At 52.9% G+C, this 18,298-nt stretch overlaps 1 protein-coding gene across 6 annotated transcripts in view; it reads right to left on the bottom strand.

The window, feature by feature from the left end:
- The window catches only part of Gdpd5 (glycerophosphodiester phosphodiesterase domain containing 5), an 81,716-nt gene extending 65,126 nt beyond the window's left edge, over window positions 1-16,590 (bottom strand). For 2 of the 6 annotated variants that reach the window (XM_006229814.5, XM_006229817.5), the window contains exon 1: window positions 15,910-16,051. The gene's annotated coding sequence lies outside the window, so the exon portion shown is untranslated. Of the gene's footprint in view, window positions 1-10,921; window positions 11,008-15,909 lie in introns of all 6 variants that reach the window. The other 4 variants (XM_017590191.3, XM_063271255.1, NM_001109152.2 and 1 more) reach the window with 3 other exon arrangements.
- Window positions 16,591-18,298: the final 1,708 nt, after the last annotated feature.

The following is an 18,298-nucleotide window of genomic DNA, read 5'->3' as shown; positions in this document are numbered from 1 at the left end:
CCCCCCCCCATGACCATCCAGCACTAGACACTGCTGGGCAGGGTGACAATCAGTGTCTGTCCTCTGCCTGTAGGGCCAGCACACCCCGTCATAAGCAGCAGTGAATGGCCTGTCACAGTCCCAAAGTGGAGGGGTGGGTGGCTCGGTGCTTTAATGACACAGCCTCACTTTTGGTGACAGCTTCCTGGGACCACTTCTTCAAACACCCTGCTTACGATGGGAAAACTGGGGCAGAGACAGGAAGATGAATGGGGTGCTCAAGGTCACACAGGGGGCTGGAGGCTGAGCACAGCAGAATCCTCCCTGGGTGTCCTATGCATTGCCAATGGGCACACCTTTGCGCTAGTGCCTACCATCAAGCCTTCTCTGGGCCCTTCCTTTCCATCTGCCCCAAACTGGGGCCCCTTGGGCATGGCTGTCTTCTGTCCTCTAAGTCCCCAACATAGTAACTCTACCATAAAGTCATCTGTGGGACAAACTGAGAAGCAGGGGATGGGACAATGAGTGGGTCATAGCCTCATGCCCAAGGCTGGCTCCTGAGTGCACGTGTGGTCTGCTGAGGACTGACCCTGACACGTGTAGGGGACACTTGTCAAGCACACCAGCAGCTAATTAACCAGCTGCTCCATCAACGGACGCAAATGAGGCTTACACAGCCCATCCTCACAGCCTGGCTGTCACCAGGACCAGGATGCCAGTCATAGTTGCAGGAGCCCCTGGGCTGTACCCTGGGGCTGTGCCCCCAGGGCCTCACAACCCAGTAGCTTCTGTTTTCCCTTCAGTACAGCATATGGAGAATGTAGCATGTGGTTCCCTGTGACACAGGAACTAGGAAGAAAGGGACTCCTTAGATCACCTGGTTAGCCTGCAGGGCTGCCTGGTGCCCCGAAAGTGACAGATGCTGGGGTGATTTGAAGTGACAGGTGCTAGCATTCCTTTACTGTCGCTCCACCCCAGGCCCTGTGGAAATGACCTCGTTCTTGCTGAGGGAGACCACAGATCAAGTATCTAAAGCCTCTCTGTTTCTTTGCTGACGCCTGGAATTGGCCCTTCCCTCCTCATAGGTGGCTTACCATGCCCCCTGCTTGCTTTGACCTCAGCTTGGCCTGAGATCAAGCCACTTCAGCAACCCTTTTCAATCAAGGTCAGAAAGGCAAGCTGCAAACTCAAGGGTCAGCAGGCACAAGTGTAGAACCCAGGACAGAACCCACTGTCTGGCTTTTCTAAGCCAGAAAGACAGGAGGCAGATTAGAGACGTGACTCAGTGATAGAGTGCTGACCTAGTATGCCCAAAGCCTTGAATGCAGAAGGCCCTAGATTCCATGACAGGACTGGGGAGGGTGTGTGTCTTTTCTCTGTAACCAGCTTAGGTTACATTGCTATGCTATTCCATCCTTTCAACTGCTGCCACCCCTAGGCCTCTCCTACCCACCAACCCAAGCGTAGGGAACATCTGGACTGTCTCTGGGGACTAGCCTTGCCAGCTGTCTGCTCTCCACTCTGCTCTGATGGGGCCAGGACACCATCTGGGAGCTGTAAGCACAAAGGCATTAGGAGGGACCCTCAGAATTCAAGAGAATGCTGGGTAGACCCGGCTCTATCCCTTGAGACTGCACCCTGTCAGGGTGCTCTGACCAAGCACACTGTGTTGCCAGGTTGCTGGTGCCTGGAGTGGGTACCCTGAGCTTTAATAAAATAAAGCAGTAGTCACCCTGGAGACCCTCCGTTGCCCTAATGACATCTTAGAAACCAGTAGGAAAAGGGGGGTGATGTTAGAATGGCTGTCCCCTTCTGTCCTTCAGGTCCTATGCTACCAGCCCCAATCCTTCACCACTGCCGGCTGCCCGGGGCCAGACCATGCCCTATATGCAGGCAGGTCCTGTGGGCCCAGCCTAAGCAGTGTGAACAAGTTGAGGAGAGTTCCCGATGCGTGCCTCCCTCCTGTTGCAGAGGCCAAGCCCTCATCCTCCAACGAGGTAGCTGAGAAGAGTGGTGTCTGGTCCCTGAATCCAAGAGACAAGAGGGACAGCAAGGCATCTGTCTGTCTCTGTTCTGTGCACACTAACACACAGTACTGGCCTGTGTGAGCAACTTGTACATAATTCACAGAGACCTATTACTGTGGCCTGAATGAAACCCACACAGCAGCGGAAGTCTGGTAGGAGCCAGTGATCCACTACCAGTGCAGAGATGATGACAAGTGAGCCAGGAGCCTGGGGGGGGAGGGAAGGGGGGAATGCCAAGTAAGTAAAACACACTATGATGATCACAGCTGGTTAGGGGTCGGGGTCTGTCTGTCTGTCTGTCTGTCTATCTATCTATCTATCTATCTATCTATCTATCTATCTATCTATCTATCTATCCTTCTTTTTTTAGACAGGGACTCATCTATCCCAGCCTTAACTTGAAGCTAATACATAATTCTAACTTATGATCTTTCTATCTCTTGAATGCTTGGATTAATTGCAGGTGTGTGCCACTGTGCCTGACCCACTGTTGGGGATTGAGCCCGGGGCTTTCCAGGCAAGCACTCTACCAACTGAGCTACACCCCAGCCCCTGAGTCAGGTTATAATACGTCTCCATGTTATCTCCCTGGATCAGCACAAATGGCTGGTGTGGGAGTCATTATTACTGTCCTCATTAAACAGAGGAAGAAACTGAAGACGAGAGAGACTGGGGAGTCTTCCATAGTTCCTACCCCAGACCAATTGGCATGCACCAAGCCTCCTTCCAGCCTGGCTCAACTCACCTCTCCAGCACCTCCCTACTTTGTCATGAGACCTGGGACCTTAGGGGAGCCATTAGAGAAGTGACCAGGGCTACCAACTGTGGAAGCAAGGCAAAAGCAGGGGTACAGTTAACGGGTAAAGGTGAGGCCTCATCCCTCCCAGCTGGGGCAACCTGGAGGACCTCAAGACTGGAGGGAACTTGAGGATGCTCAGAACTCCTGAGAGCCTTCAGCCATCAGAAGGATTTGCCAGTGGCCTTGCCTAACCACAGTAAGAGAACCTGAGGCCCTCAGAGGAGAAGGACCTGCTTAAAGATCCAGTAGTCCACACATGCCAACTGGGCACTGGCCAAGTGCTGGGTACATCAGGATGAATTTACTTGGCCCTGATCAGCTAGGCATCCACTCAGCTGGTCCTTAGACATCCTGGTCTACCCAGCAGCCTCTCTTGTCATTTCCCTCTGCTCCCATTGTCCAGGGTCCCTTCAAGCATCCCTGTGTACTGCAACCTCCACACCTATGCTCCAGATGTTGCTTTGCTGAGAACACTGGACCCCACCCCACCCCACTCTCCCCTCTCCCCTCTGTGGCACCTCACTATATATATATCCTCCATAACAAGTCCAGGCCAATGGGCCTCAGGGGGCAGCATCCTGTGCTCTCTGCCCTCCCCCTCTTCTGAGCTTCCCTAACTCCACTTGACTCCTCAGACCTCCTGCAGCAGCTGTGAACTCTGCCCAGGGTAATTGGTCCTCAATAGCTCCTAGGAGATCTGACACTAAGCAGGGCCTAGGTACAGTTCCACGGCACAGAATAAATGTGTCACCCGCCCACCCACCACCACGACCTGGAACAATTAAAAACTCGCTTCTTCCTTTTAAGGCTTGGATTTGTCTTTCTTTAAAAAACCCTTAGTGAGCTGGGAAATGAAATGGAAGATTCTTAGTCAGACGTGTCTTGGCATTTCCCGGGGCTGGCTGTGTGCCTGGCCCACAGTCGGTGCCTGAGACAGGTCCTTTTGGTGGATGAAGAATCCAAACATCTCTACCTTCCACGCATCCTGCAGCCTGAAGCTCTACCATTGTAGCCAAGTCTTGCCTCACACCAGTGTCCCCGAGATAGTCTCCGGAACACAAGCAGTCCTACGCCAAGAAATGAGCCTCTCCCTGTGGCTTCTTGTGACAACCAGGTAGGCCGATGACAACTTGCCAAGCATTTTGAAGCAGGTTCCAGGCATGGCATGACAATGCACACCTGAAATCACAATGCTTAGGAGGTAGACACAGGTTGACTGGAATTCAAGGCTAGCTCTGATTATACTGGACTTTGTCTCAAAAACAAAGCATACCACAGAAGCTCACAAGTTTGGGAAGAGCTAACGGTACACTGCAACACAGGAAAAGCCCCAGGAAGGGTCTTAGTTACATGGTATATGTGGCACTATGCTCTCCAGAGCCCTGTGGGGATGAATACAAGTCCCTGGCAGGACAGTGTGTGTGTGTGTGTGTGTGTGTGTGTGTGTGTGTGTGTGTGTGTGTGTGTGTCTGTGTCTGTGTCTGTGTCTGTGTCTGTGTCTGTTTGTGTATGTCTGTGCATGTGTGTGTCTGTGCATGTGTGCCTGTGTGTGTATGTGTCTGTGTATGTGTGTCTGCGTGTCTGTGTGTTTGTGTGTGGTCTCTGTATATGTGTGTCTGTGTGTCTCTCTGTGTGCATCTGTGTGTCTGTGTGTGGTCTGTGTCTGTGTGTAGATGTGTCTGTATATGGTCTATGTGTGTCTGTGTCTGGTTATGAGTGTGTCTTTGTGTGTGTGTGTGTGTGTGTGTATCTGTGTGTGGTCTCTGTGTATGTATGTGTCTCTATGTGTGTCTCTATGAGTGTGTCTGTGTGTGGTCTGTGTCTGTGTGTAGATGTGTCTGTATATGGTCTATGTGTGTCTGTGTATGGTTATGAGTGTGTCTTTGTGTGTGTGTGTGTGTGTGTGTATCTGTGTGTGGTCTCTGTGTATGTATGTGTCTCTATGTGTGTCTCTATGAGTGTGTCTGTGTGTGGTCTGTGTCTGTGTGTGTCTGTATATGTCTATGAGTTTGTCTATGTGTGTGTGTGTATCTGTGTGTGGTCTCTGTCTTTTTCTGTGTATCTCTGTGTATGTGTCTGTGTGTGGTCTGTGTATGTCTGTGTTTGTATGTGTGCCTATGTGTCTGTGTATGTTTATGTGTGTGTATGTGTGTGTATGTGTGTGTCCAACCTCAGCCTCTACCACCAATCCTTGGTGACAAAGAAAAAAAAAAGGTGACACTATATAGCCTGCAAATAGAGGACAGAGGAAGGAGATGGCCAAGGATGGGCAGAGATATGAGCTAGCTGTGGGACAGAGATTTTGCCCACTGGGCTAGGCATCCATTGTTAGCAAAGTGTGGCTGAGATTCCTCCCTAGAGTGTTGTGGAGATTCAGGGTGGTAAGACAAGTAGAGGCAGAAGTCAAGTTCCAGTATTCGCTCTGTGCATCATGATTTCCCTGTCTTCTGCCAGAAGGGTGTGGCCATGCCCTGACCAAGCATAGCCACTACAGAAGTCCTCCACCAGGATAGATGGAGTCTTAGCAAGGCCGGGGCCTCCAGAGGCTGACTGGATAGGAATGAAGGAAGGCAGGCCAATAACAGCCACTTAGTAAAGACACTCAGGCAAGCACAAGGGGGAAGACGGGTACTGGGATGCAAAGGGCAAGTTTGTGGACAGCGGGATGAAGGGATGGGGAGACTAGAGCCAGAACACAGAGTTGAGCAGATACAGTCATAGGAGCAGGCACTTGGCAAAGCTGGCAAGTTCCGTAAGGCCCATCCCTGCAAGATGACCAACCATTCCTGCCTTGAGCAGGAAGTGAAGTAGCTCCCTATCCCAGGTTTCATACAAACTACACAAATGGTTTTACTGAGCAGAGGAAGCCTCTGAGCATGACTCGGGCCTTCCCTCTCTGGAAGATATCTTCCTGCACGTACATCACTTGGCACACTCACGCACGGGACAGTTTGAAAGTGCCTACTGTGTTCTAGGCACTGTAGAGAAGAGGCCACCGCAAGCCATAACATTGCACAGAGTAGGTTCTGAGTCAATGAGGCAGCAGGTTCACTTGAGGGCAGAAGCAAGGTTTTGTAGGAAAAATAAACAAGTCCCCACAGACTGGAAGCCTGGAGGACGAAACCACACCGCTGAGTGGCCTCAGGCAGTCGGTCACCTTTCTTTGACTCTCCACCCTTTCGTCTGGAAGGTAAAAACCACAAAAACTGCACCAGGCGCAGGCAGGACAAGCATCCTCTCACTTGGCTCACACAGCCAGCACGTGGTCTCTAGCTGGGCGTGTGAGTAAAGATCGCCCCTTCCCCAGATGACCAATCTGAGGAAGTGGAAGTCAAGGTGGAAGCCTGGGCAGGTCGGCTTCCAGAACCTACCCTTGTTGCCTCCCTAACAAATGTTCCTCACAGAGTGCAGCGAACTCGGAGACATCAAGCTTCTGATGCTTTGCAAGAAGGTTACCCTGGTGTGTGTCCAAGGCAACAGGAAGGAATCTTGAGTCCCCTGTGATAGCAAACTGCTTAAGTTCCCAAGGCTTGCAGAACTGGCCTGGTCTAGAATGCCTGCATTTCTTGGCTAGGTGCCTCCCAGGGAGAGTAAGCCATACTCCTGGGGTCCCTGCAGACCCTCCCCCACTGCCCACAGAGCAGGGTTCTGCCTAATGTCCAACTCCCTAGATGGGGCCACTTGGTCTACAACCACCTGCCTATCCTGTGCTCTGCCTCTGTCAATCACCTAGAGAGTCCTGTTTGGTCTGAATGGTGGGGAGACTCTCCAGGGTCCCTCCCCAACCTCCCGCACAGATTGTGGGATCTCTCGTCAATCCTTGTACTAGCTTCTCTGAACCTCTCTCAGGCTTCCCACTTGCAGGGATTGAAGGGACTGTAGATAGTGCAGTTCTCCTGAAGGGAGCGTGCACACGCACTCCGGAGCCTCTGTGAGAAGTTAGCCTGGTCAGGCCCAAGAGCACCATTGCCTGGTCTGAAGAGGGAAACATTACTCCACCCAGAATCCCATCAGGAACCCCCACCTGACCTTAAACACAAGGCCATCCCTGGAGTCTCAGCCTGAATAATGAAGTATTCAGATCCTAACCACCACACCACCCCCCACCTCCGACAGCCACCAGAGAACCCTCACCTACTCTATGCTCAGGTTGTCTGGGGCCCAACAATAAGAAGATGGCAATGAGGCTGAATTGCGTGTCTTCACTAGGAAGACCTAATGCAGATACCCTCTAGGCCCTCTGTGGGCGAAAGAGGTTGCTAAGTAGCCTCAAGCTGCCCTTACAGTAAGACAGGCAGCCACAGGATGCAGGCTTCTAGCTTAGCCAAAGGCTCTCCTCTGCCCCAGAGACACACCTTTTGGAGTGTGAGTAGTTAAGACAATTCCCACACAAACCCTCCATCCTGGCTCTGCTATTGACTTCTGGGACCCCAAGCTCCAGGGCGGAGAATGTCAGGCTCTGTTCCCTGCCTGCCTGCTCAGTTCCCTGCCTTGATGTAGTTACTGTTGGGCACATTAGGAGGGAGGATGGGCTCACTGCCTCTGCAGTCTCCAGGCAAGATGACAGGGAGTCCGGCTGCAGAACAATGGACTTCAGTTAGATGCAAGAAAGAACTTCCTGGAGAGGCATTAAGGGTGACATAGAGAAGGAGCTGGGTGAGGGTGGCTGTAGAACTTCCTGTGAAATATAAGACGCTGTCTTAACCATTACGTCATTGCCTTTGGACAGCCTGGATGGTAAAGGTTGCTCCACCGGACTCATGGGTATGAGGATAAGGCTCAGTCTAGCTTCCTGGTGAGCCCAGAGCCTTTCAGTTCTGCTCAAAGAGGCAGAGGTGGGACTGGATGTGAGGACAGACTCTGCAGTCCACATCCCTCCCTCCACAAGACACCTCCCCCCCACTGAGCACTGACACACCGCTCCTGTCACCAATGCTCAGGTGTGAACTATGAGTGAGTCAGTAGGAGGGACAGGATACAAGTGCTCCCTGTTGACTGGCTGCAAGGACTCTGTGCTCTAGGTCTGTCAGGCTACACTCTGTAGACACCATCACCATCTCATGGGACCTCCCAGAATTCCATGCTGGGTGCCCAGCCACATCTCCTGTACTATCTCCTAGCTCTTAGCTAGGCTCCTCCCAATCCAGATTCATCCCTTTACACCCATTCCCTGCTCAGAAGTAGCCCCACATACTTCCCACATCCTCCACCAATGATGACTCTTTACCATAGCCTATAGGGTCCATATTCCCTCACTGGCCTTCAGGAGACTGGGGGCTCCAGAGCCCAGGGTAGCAAGGCCTGAATAAGGGTCAGAGACTAACGGTGGCACTTATCAGCTTTAGGGAACATTGAACATAGTCACCAAAGGGCTGGCTTTGAGCTGGGCATGCAGAGGCCTCTGTGTACTTGCCAGCAGCATCTTCATAAACTTTAGTCACTGAGAGATAAAGCAAGGCCTCTCTGGAACCTACATTCATCCCAACTTGCTGGGAGAGGCAAAGATGGAGAGGCGGTGGCCCCAGAACCCTGTCTCTGAGAGGAATGCAATAGCCAGGTGCTTTGGCATGGGGGTCCCCAGCTTACTACGCTAGCTGAGCTTGACTCCCCAACACTCTTCTTCACACAGGAAAACCATGCTCAAAGACAAAATTACTCACCCATTGTCATCTCACAGTAAGTGAGAAAGCTGAGGCTAAAAGTGCAGGTTCTGGTGTCTCTAAACCCACTGGCTTCTCTGCACTACAAACATTAGATTGATTCTGCTGTCAATACAGGGGGTTGACTTCAGTGGGGTCACCTGCTGGTGAAGGCTCACACCCTCCCCTCACTGGAAAACAAAACACCCCTCTGACATTCTCCGGTTCTCCCAGGTGGGACCAGGGCCTGGTAGGCGGGGCAGTGGGGTGTCCGGCTTGGAAAACAAGCAGACTCAGACAAGGCTCTATTGTTATAGGGAGCCTGACACTTTGGCCACTAAAACAAAACCAAGCGACTGGAGTGCTGACTATCGCTTACGGAAAAGGGGGGACAGTAGGGTGCTGGAGAGATGGCTCAGTGGTTAAGAACACTCCCTGCTCTTCCAGAGGACCCCAGCTCGATTCCTAGCCCCCCTCATAGCAGCTCATAGCCATCTACAATTCCAGTCCCAGGGGACCTGACATCCCCTTCTGACCTCTGAAGGGACTGGGCATGTGCAGACATACAAGCAGACAGAACACCCACAGGCATAAAATAAATACAATCTTTCAAAAAGAAAAACAATGGGAAGAACCCTAAGTCTAGGGACCCACCTTCCCAACCCAGCCCCCATGCCTAGAAACCAGGTACAAGCACCAGGGACTGAGTCCAGCCAGGCTCTGCTGCTGCTGCTGCTGTTGCTGTGACCTTTCACTGCACACTGGTGACATGACGTGTCAGACACACACATTCCATGCATGGCCTCATCTTAGACATAGATTATTTCTATCCCCATTCCTCAGATGAGGAAACTGAGGCTGGAAAAAGACACCAGGGGAGCAAAGTCTGTCAGACTGAGGGTCTTCCCACCTGAGACAGTGTGATCAGGAGCTGTTCCTCAAATGGGCAGCCCTGTGGGATGCTCCAGGCAGCATGTGAAGGCCACAGGCAGGTCTCAGATGCCTCATACTGAACCGTCCTGAAGCTCTGATTACTGAGTCCAGCCTTTGCCTCAAGAACAATGAGCCCAGGCTTTCCCAAGCTGCAGAGAATTTCCTCAGAAGGTCAGGAGCTACTGCAGCCAAACCCATCCCTGGAACCTCTTTAGGGACCGAAGGGACTTAATACTCTAACCCCATGTTTAAGGGGCAGAGTACACTTAACCTTCACAGCCAATCTTAAGGCAGACAAGCACCAGGGTGTCCTAACCCTAGGGTGCCTCTGGGGGAATTTCTTTAGGATGCTTGGGGGCAGGGAGGACCTGACTCCCTTTAGGTAGGAAAGGGCTTTCTCTTTGAGCCTCTGGTGGGAGGTGAGATGTTTGGGGGAGAGACACCTTTTCTTCTTCTTTTGTTTTTGGTATTTTGTTGTGTTTTCATTCTTTTTTTTTTTTTTTTTTTTTTGGTTCTTTTTTTCGGAGCTGGGGACCGAACCCAGGGCCTTGCGCTTCCTAGGCAAGCGCTCTACCACTGAGCTAAATCCCCAGCCCCGTGTTTTCATTCTTTTGAGACAGATTTCTCCACAGAGCACTCACTGGTTGTCCTGAAACTCAACTATGTAAGCTGGTCTTGAGTTCACAGGGATCTGCTTGACTCTGTCTCCTCTGAGTGCTGGGATTAGAGTCACGGGCCCCAGGCCTAGCAGGGTATTTTTTTCAGTCTACTCATTCACAAGCTGGACAGCAACAGAGGGAAAGCCAGGGACCCTCGCTGTGACTGGTTCCTCTGTGTAAGCCAGAAGATAAAACAGCTCTGAGCAAATCTGCCCCTGGCTTGGGAAAAGCTAGGCCTCTTGGGTGAGTGGCCTACACTTCCTCCTCACATGCCTTTTAGCACTCCTGTTGTGGATGGAGGGAGGACAGCCTACAGAGGTCAAAGGTCCTGGCTACCCTTAGGAAGAAAGACAGAAGCCCAGCTCAGGAGTGCTGCCTCCAAGAAACCTTCCCTGATCTCTGGGCAGCCCAGCCCTGGCCTACCTAGTGACATTCTGCACTGTCATTGCTTCTGTGTCCTCTCCCTACCAAGCTGTTCATTCATACTGCAGAGCAACTGCCCTCTGCCTGGGACCTATTCCAACACAATCCTTGAGCACCTGGTCCCCCTCAGCCACCTGCTTGTGCTGGTGACACGACACCGGTTTACCATTCAGATTGCTCCTGTGTGCCTGAACTGTGTGCGTGCATGCATGGTGCCAGTGACTGGACCTAGGGCCTTGCACATGTTCTCCACCTCTGAGCCATCCCTTCAGGCTGTGCCGGGCCTGTTGAGCACCTTATATAGGGTCTATGTCATTCTCACAAGAGCCCTGGGAAGGAGGTGACGGACTTGTAATGAGTCCCATTTTACAGAAGAGGTGACTTTCCCCAGCCATATGGGTGGGATCAGCCCGGCCTCAGGAAGTCACTTTCAGCTTGGAACTTTTACACCCACATGTTTACCTGTGGTCCGTATGTTTCCTCCACAGCCCAGTCTCCAGTGGTGTCACCTGTTGTCGGTGGATGAAGAGTGTGGAAATGCTACCTCTCTGTTTAAAAAAAAAAAAAATCTGTGCTTGTTCTGCAGCTCTTGGCTGGATCCCCAACGGCTTGTCCCAACTGGGTCACTGTTGCTGCAGTGTTTGAGAGGAGACACCTAGGTCCCTAGACATCTCAGTCCTCCTGCCTACCCCAATCCCAGTTCAAGGTTCCTCCCAGGCCAACTCTCTGCTCATGCTTACATATGGCTGCTCCCTGGGAGGGGCTGGGAGCAGCATCTCCCAGCTAAATTCACTCAAGAGCCTCCTCCAGGAAGTCCTCCCTGCCATGCCCTAGCTCTTGTCACTGGGCTCAGTTAGCTTTTTACAGAGCCATTTATTCATGAGGCCAAAGAGAGAAAGGCAAGAAGGTTCACTGAGAGAGCGCCGGCCTGTGTGCCAGACCTCAGCCGGTACCCACTCTCTGTATCTCACTGAGCCTCATAGATTGTTATTATCAGCTCATCTTATAGATAAGAAAACAGATGCCAGAGTTGAAAGACTTGTGCCAGGGGCCACTTGCCTCCTCTGTCCTAGGATAACTTTTTTGTGCCAAACACAGTGACAGCTATTCAGGGGAGGGGTTCTGCAGGTTGGCCAGCAAGCAGACTGATTTATCCTCTCCCTAGGCTAGTCAGTGAACTGGGGGGTCATGGGACAGCAACAGAGGAGGACAGGGCTCTAGCTGCTTGAGGGGAGTCCTAAGGGCTTCTGGGAAGAAGCATCTCCAGGCTTAGAAGGATTCTACCAATCCTCCCCTAACCACAACAGCACAGCAAGCAAGCCATGGCCCACAAAACCCTGGCGCCCTACAGGCAGCAAAGCAAGGAGAAGCCAGCTGCCCTGCCAATGACCCCACAGTGGCCGGGCCAGCTGGCCTCTAGTCCTGCCAACCTGGCCTAGCCCCACCAGCTCTCAATCATAGCTAATGACCATGCTGCCTGCAGTCTGGGCCACCACCCTCCTTCAAGTGACCACAGTGCTCCTGGCCCAGATATCAGCCAGGCCAGAATCACAGCTGCTGTCCCACCACATCCTTCAGCCCTGTGCTGTGGCCTCTTCTTTATCCCAGGGTCATGAAGGACACTGCGGAAGACCTAAGATATGGGATGCTGGGACACTAAGAAGACATAGAGGGGCTGACTCACCACAAGCAACAGACCTGCCAGCCAGCACAGAGCCCAGGGCCAGGGTTCCTTCCTGGACTCTTTATTCAGTCCGGCACAGCCATACCCCGGCCTAGGGAAGAAGGCTTGAGGCTAGGTTTGTCACGTGCAAAGAATGCTTTCGAGGTACAGGGTGGAGTTGAGGACAATTAAAACATCTCCTAAAAGCTGGCTAAGTGTCCATTCAGTGGCACAGAGGAGCACAGATTTCCAGTTCAAATAGATGCAGGCCTGACTCTCCGTTCCCTCATGTTTAGCTGTAAGATTTGGGCAAGACAGAGCACCTCCATGCATTCCAGTTTCCCGGCAAAACCAGCCGTTTTGTAGTTACCATGCCGGACGGTGTCTAAAGTGCTTGCACGTGGTGCAGCCCTTCCTAAGCAGTAAGAGCATCTGCTCTTACTAACATCGCCATGGCAATAGAAGTAAACGGACGGGCACTTCCTAAACGGTAAAAGATTATGACTTTTATCAGTAGATGCTTACTGTGATGTGTTAAACATTCACAGACAGCACTCCAGGTGGGTGGGCAATCTAGGAACATTTGAGGGTGGGATTGGTGACCCAACCCAGGCAAAGCAGATAAAGTGAGAAGGGAGGGGGCAGGGATGTGACCCAGACTGTCCCACAAGCGAAAGGGTAGATAGGTGGCCACATGTGGTGTGTTAGGTAGACAGTGATGAACAAGGAGCCTGAAGTCCCATTAGTGACTGACTATGGCTGCCAAGGCCACACCCAAGGCCTGGCCTGCTCTCACCATCACAGAGGGGCCCTAAACAGAACCTCTGTTTCTCTTCCTCCTGTGCTCAGCCCTCTCTGAATCTGAATCTGAATCACTACCCCAGTACTACTGTCCCAGAATTCTCCTCACCCCTCCACCTACTGTACCATTTCATTCCCCAACAGACACTGATTCCCCTGTGTATTCACCTGAAGCAGTCCCTTACTGACTACCATGCCTGCCCGACATTTTGCTCGTGTGACCCTATTAGGGTCACCCATAATGAACTTGAGAAGTGAGCCTATGCTATTTAACAGAATTTAACATAATGGTGGCCATGCACGGTCAGGTGTCTTGGCCCGCAGTCTCACTGTGAGCAGGTGGCACAAGCAGAATTCCCTGAAGATCTCCCTGGCCACCCCCACTCCTCCCCCACCCACCCCCAGCGCCCTTCTCCAACAATGGAGTGGAATCAGAGACCTGCAGCTTGATCCTAGCTGAGCTACTTGGCTACTTTGGCTGCCCGTAGGCACCCCTACCCACCTCCTCCAACAGTAGAGAGCTAGGAGGATAATCGGTCCTTCTCTCCTCATCCTGTTCTACACACACACACACACACACACACACACACACACACACACAGCACAACCCAGACTGAGGCACAAACAGGAGCCCCTGGCCTCTGGTGGGGCGGAAGCACAGCAGAGAGCAGCTATTTCCCTAGCCTGCCTCCCAGTGGGGGGAATGATAAATTATTCACTGTACCCTGTGCTTAGGGAGGCCAGACAATGGGCCAAAGGGAATGGACACCAGCTCCTGCCCCACAGGAAGCCACAGTGGGCGTGAGGGCTGTTAGAATCCAGGGCCCCTTCCCAGTGTGTCCAAGTAGATTACAGAAGGCTTTGTAACTATGGGAGGAAGCACAGGGAGCCTGACCTGCCCAGGAACCCGAGATGGACATGTGGTTGAAGTTTCTCAGCCTGTGACTGCCACCTGTGTGTTCTAACCTCAAACAAGTTTGAGGATTTCCCAGACTTCCTGGTCAAAACTCCAGTTTCCTTTCTTCATAGGGAAGGAAATGGACGGTGGCCAGGCACTGTGTATCTGTAGCTCAGTTAGTCTTAGTGGGAGAGCCATTACATTCTCATAAGAAAGCTCAGAGGGTAACATGGCTGCCTGTGGATCAGGAGGCAGAGTAGCTTCTTCATCACCGCACCGACCACTGGCTGCTTAGGCTCCAGTCTGCCCCTTAGCAGACTGTATAACTTCTCCAACACTTTACAGTTGACACTCAAATAGCTCCTGAAGCAAACTCAGCAGCAGGCCTGAGTCAAAGATTTCACCTCGAAGAGCCTCAGCTTCCCACACAAGTTAGCCTCAAATAGCAAGCTCATATTGGGCAAGCTCCACGCTGTAGCACTTAACAGTTTGCCTATGGGACCCTCCCTTTCTGAGTGCTCTGACCCCATCTCCTCAGAAGGAGGCTTCCCCCGTCTCCGACTCTGCCTCACCGAAGCTTCCCGGCTCTTTCCAGCACACGGTGAAATGAGATCACAGGTGTGAAATTAGTTCATCAAAAGGGAGCTCTGCGTAGATGCAAGGATTATTTTAAGGATTTGAATCCTCAGGCAGAGGTGGGGGAGGGGGAATCCCAAGCCCCTTAGACACCTTCTAGGCTGCCCCAACCCCTCCAACCCCAGGAACAGGCTTCTAGTCTTAAGACCCTGCTTCATCTCCCAGGGGTTTTCCAAGGTAATTTCCCCAGACTCCAGGGAGCCCAGCCCAACAAAGGTTAACTAGTCCCAGCCAAGGCCATAGTACCTAGACCAAGGCCATATGCCTCCCCATTCCCACCCAGAACAAGAGCCCACAGAGTCCATGCCAAATGCTCTTTCACAATACTCCTCTCCTACAAAGATCCAAAGGCAGCGGGAGGAACTTCTGCCTGGGAATCAAGACACCTGGACTGTGTCCCCAGACCTGGCAGCCCTAACCTTAAAGGGAGAGGTTCTCCCCTGGGCCATTCTGCACAGAGAAACTGAAGTCAGGCTTATCCGAGCTCCAACTCCAACCACACATGCTTGCTGCTACCTCATACATGTTCACCTCAACCTCATACTGGGGTGGGGAAACACCTTAGCCACAGCTCTCCGGAAAGGTGTGAGCTGGGAAGGGAAAAGGACCCCTTGATGGATGTTTGGAGATCTCTTTCAGGTCTGCTTCTCTCTCAACCACTCACTGACTTTAGGACCTGGGGTCACTGTGCTCCCCACAAGTCTTCAGTGTGTCCCCATTAATAATGTTGAGGGAAGGCGGTTGAGTTCTGAGGGACCATAGCTCCAGCTTCCACGTGGCTGTGGCTGGGGGACCAATATGGTGAGTCCCTTAACAGATAAAGAGTACTTCAGTAAACTTGGGGACACGAACTATGGGAAGCAGGTTGTTCCTCCAGCCTGGACCCCGGGAAGAGATCTTTTGGAACTGAGAAGCTCTGCCCTCAACGTAGGTTCACCTTTTCAGGGATGTGGCATGTCAATGAACCAAGACTGGCAGATATGAAGGATCTCTTCCGCTTCGGGACCAGTGCTTGGATTTCGATGCCCCAGAGGCCCCACCCTGACAATCTCTCGCTTGCAGGTTATCCACTTCTTTTCTTCTCCCCCACCCCTCCCTGGCTCTTTCTGTCTTTATCTTCTCCTTTCTCCCCAGTCTAATCCTCAATAAGGCAGAGGACCTCAACCCTGCCACACCTCAGTTTCCCCAACTGACGGCGCCCATCAACAATACACAATAGCTTTTATCTCAGGGGTAGCTCTGCGCTTTGGATAAGGAACGATTTGTGCAAGGGCGGGGCTCGGACCTGCACACAATGGGCACTCAATAAGTGCGGGCTTCTCTCTACTATCTTTCGCGCGCCCTCTCCTTAACAGTTGACTCTCCGCCGGCGTCCCCTCCACGCCCTCTGCTGACCCGAGCCCTGCCTCTAGGCTCCGGGGACTGCTCCCAGCGCGCATCCGGGGCTCTCACCTGCAACCTCGGCTCTCTGGAGACTGTGGCAGGAGAAACCCCTGTGTTCGCCTTGGGGCAAGCACCTCCAAATCCTTTGCCTAGGACGAAGAAAGGTGGCAGCTTCGGTTCGCAGCACCAGTCCAGGGGTTCAGTTCGACTGTCCTGCCAGCTTGGGACCCCTCACTGTGCGCTGGACCCGGGCGGCGCCAGTACAGTTTCAAGCAGTTCGGTCCAAGGCAGCTCAAGATTTGGTTTTCCGGGAGCTGGAGGCCGGTGGGTGTCCCGGCTCCTTTACACTCAAGTCCGAGAGCCCGGGCCACCTTGCGCCGACCCGGGGGCGGAGGACACTCCGGCAGAGATGGGTCAGTATGATGGGGCCGAGAATGTCCCGTCTCGGAGCTCCGGATCAAGGCCGGGGCTCGAACGTCCCAGCAGGTTCGGACCACGGGGCTGAGAAAGTACAGGCGCGGAATGCGGGGCTCGGACAAGCAGGGCAGGGCAGGGCAGGGCAGGCGGGGCGCCAGCGGCCGGAGCAAGACGAAGAAGTCTGCCCAGGTCCCGACGCGGCTTACTCTGCAAATCTGGGCGGACCTGCCCGGCAGCGGACTCCGGAGCTCCGGGGGGCCGCTCCACTTCCTCCTATTACCGGCACCGCGCTCGCCGCTTGCTCAGCCCCGCGCCGCAGCCTCTACTACCGCCGCTGTCACCCTAGCCGCCCACCCCCACCCGAGCTACAAACCAAGCCAAGCCGAGCCGAGCCGAACCCTACCGAGGCAGTTCCCGAACGCCTGCGAGCCTGGCCCCGCCTCCAAGGGTGGGGCCAACAGAACCCCCGCCCCTGGCCGGGCCGCGAGCAAAGGCGGGGCCAGCGGGACACTGTTAGGCCGGTCCCTGCGCGGTTGGGCAGGAAGAGCCAATAGGAGAGTAGAAAGGGGGAGGAATTTTGCTGAGCGTGGTCTGGTGCGGCTAGAGAAGGACAATGAAAGCTGAGCGTAGCTGGGGAGCCTGCTGCTTGGGGACCAGGATGGTGGGAGAGGCGCGGGGGCTTAGGTTGACTGTGACTGAGCACGAGGCCAACAGTGGGCGAGGGTGAAGCGTGAAGGAGGCGAGGGTGGGGCTGGGATGTCCCTGGATGGGGTAACCTGGGTCATAGGTCCTCCCTGCTGCTAGGGCTCCTTGCACTGAACAGCATTTGAGAGCTGTGAAAGGTTCAGATTTTAGGAAGCGGCGCATAAGAAGTTTGTACAAATAAAAAGCAGATCTGTTTCCCGCACTTCCCCTTTCCCAGCGTTCAGCGGCTCAGAGAGGAAGGTTCATATCAGTTTCAAAAATAAGAGCGGAGGTGTGTAAGGACAACGCACTTCGAATCGTGACTTTTGTGGGCTGTGCACCTCCTTCCCCACCCCTCCCTACTTTTGAGGTCCCAGCGTCCTGTGCCGGACACTGAACCGGAGTGAAGGGTTTTAATGTATGAATGAATGTTGTGAGCGCGCGTGGGCGGAGCTTATATCATTAATTAGCTTGGGGAGTCCTAGGATGAGGCAGCCCAGTGCAGACTCTTCTGTAAGCTTCAGATCAATCTTATGCGTGGGAACCCCTTGACACTGTTGTGGACCAGGACTGTTGGGGCCACCTGGTGTTTTCCAAATTGATGTTGCTGGTACAGGATTCTACCCACCAACTCTGTGACATTCTTGGGCCAGACTGGCCTTGGAAGATGACTTTAGCCTCCTACGGTGATGCTCAGTCAGTCCAAGGTCATCCTTGACTACACAGTGAATCGAAACCAGTATGAGCCTGTCTTACAGGACATAATAATACCACCTTAAAGAAACTCAAGACGCTGCAACTTGACAGGTAAGCGAGTGAGGAACCACGTGGGCAGTGGTCTTAGAAGACTGAAGGAATGGCGATCCGTTCCGGACAGAAAGGACAGCATATGCAAAGGACACCTCCAGAGATCTCTGCCTTGTATTGGTTGGTTAGCAGGTGACAGGCAAACTGAGGTCAAAAAGAGTTAGCAAGGATAACAGGAAAGGACAGTGGTCCTGAGAAATCCCCGCAGCAGTAGAGCAATAGCCAAAGTGGGAGGCAGGTAGTAGGGAGTTCAGACTTATCCAAAGGACCAAAGATCTCTTAAGATCCTCTTGAGCCCACAGCCCAGCCAGATGTCGGTGAAGTCAAGCCAGGAGGAGCTTGGAGTTTGGATTCTGTTGGCAGAGGGCTTCGAGAAGTTTTCAGTGCACTGTCAACATGATGGAGTTCTGTAGGAAAACAAGTGTCCTTAAAACACAGAGCCTATGAATAACAATGCCAACCAACCAGAGCTTCCAGGACTAAGCCACTACCCAAAGACTATACATGGACTGACCCTGGGCTCCAACCGCATAGGTAGCAATGAATAGCC

Source organism: Rattus norvegicus, chromosome 1, assembly GCF_036323735.1.
Source record: "Rattus norvegicus strain BN/NHsdMcwi chromosome 1, GRCr8, whole genome shotgun sequence".
NCBI classification, from domain to species: domain Eukaryota; kingdom Metazoa; phylum Chordata; class Mammalia; order Rodentia; family Muridae; genus Rattus; species Rattus norvegicus.
Note: the sequence above shows the minus strand (reverse complement) of the source record. Positions and strands in the feature narration are given on the sequence as shown.